Genomic DNA, 1,647 nt, shown 5'->3' with positions numbered 1-1,647 from the left:
ATTTTGTCACAGTAGACTTTGAAACTTGCATAGCAATATTAAAGCAACTGGAAGAAATGAGAAAGTAAAAGAGCTGAACATAAAGTTTCAAAGGGTAGCTTGAGAAGACAAAGTAAAATATAGTATATACAGAAAGAAATGCACAGAGATCTAGAGTTATACAATCAAAACTAAAGAACATGTTCTGAATTTTTCATACTAAAGAACATGATCAAAATTTCTCATACTAAAGAACTAAGGAAAAATGTCAAGCCTTATATGCACTACTGAAGGATTCTATAGGCAAAACACTGAATGATGCAGAAAGCATCAAACGAATATGGTTCAACATCAACCATTTCATGAGGTAGCCTATGATCAATAGCCAATGATAATTAAAGAAGAAATCTAATGTGTCCTGAAGGCATTGGCAGAGAAAAAGTATCTGGGAACTGATGGACTACAAATTGAAACCTTTCAACAAACTGATGCACTGGAGGCACTTACTCATCTATGTCAAGACAACTGCTTGGCCAATTGATTGCAAAAGATCCATATTTGTGCCCATTCCAAAGAGCGGTAACACAAAGGAATGTGTAAATCATGGGACAATATCATTAATATCAAAGGCAAGAAAATTTTTGTTCAAGATGACTCAAATACAGCTGCAACAGTATATTGGCAGGGAAATGCCAGAAGTTCAAACCAGACTCAAATGAGGACATGCAATGAGGGATATCATTACTCACATTGGATTCATCTTGGCTGAAAGTAGAGAATACCAGAAAAATGTTTCCTGTGCTTTATTGACTATAAAAATGTTTAGACTGTGTGAATCATGACAAACTACGGACAACACTGAGGAAAATAAGTATTTCAGACACTTAATTGTGGTCATGAGGAACCTATATAGAGATAAAGTGGCAGTTGTTTGAATAAAAAAAGGTACACTGAGTGGTCAAAAATTAGGAAAGGTATGCACCAGGATTGTATTATTTCATCATACTTATCCTGTATGCTGAGCAAAAAATATAAGAAGCTGGAATATATGAAGAAGAATGTAGCATCAGGATTGGATGAAGGCTCATTAACAAGCTGTGATATGTAAACAATACAACTTGGCTTGCTAAAAATGAAGTGGACTTAGAACACTTACTGATGAAGTATTTAAAGACCACAGCCTTTCATACAGGATTCACCTCAATTAAAGAATACAATGATCCTTACCACTGAAGCAATAAATTACATCATGATAAATGGAGAAAGAGTGAAGTCATCAAAGAGGTCATTTTCCTTGGATCAACAATCAGTACACACGGAAGCAGCAGTCAAGAATTCAAAATACATATTGAATTAGACAGAAGTCCAGCACAAGATCACTTTAAATTGTCCAGGAGCAAAGATGTCAGTTTGAGGATTAAAGTGCACATGAAGCACACAGACACTCAGCCCAAGCAGAGTCCCTGAACTTTAATTATATGTTTCTTTTGTGTTCTGTTTTTTATCACAGGAAAGAGAAGGAGAGGGCTAAAGGGAGAGAAAGAGAGTTAAAAGGCAAAACAGGCCAAAGTTAGGATTGGAGCCTGAGGTATAGCATAACAACCAACACTGGCAACTTGGAATCTCTCGGGCAGTTTTGAAGGCAGGAACGTGAAGCGATATAGTTTT

This window comes from Chrysochloris asiatica, unplaced genomic scaffold (assembly GCF_000296735.1).
Source record: "Chrysochloris asiatica unplaced genomic scaffold, ChrAsi1.0 scaffold00189, whole genome shotgun sequence".
Taxonomy (NCBI): Eukaryota; Metazoa; Chordata; class Mammalia; order Afrosoricida; family Chrysochloridae; genus Chrysochloris; species Chrysochloris asiatica.
This window is presented reverse-complemented; position numbering follows the sequence as displayed.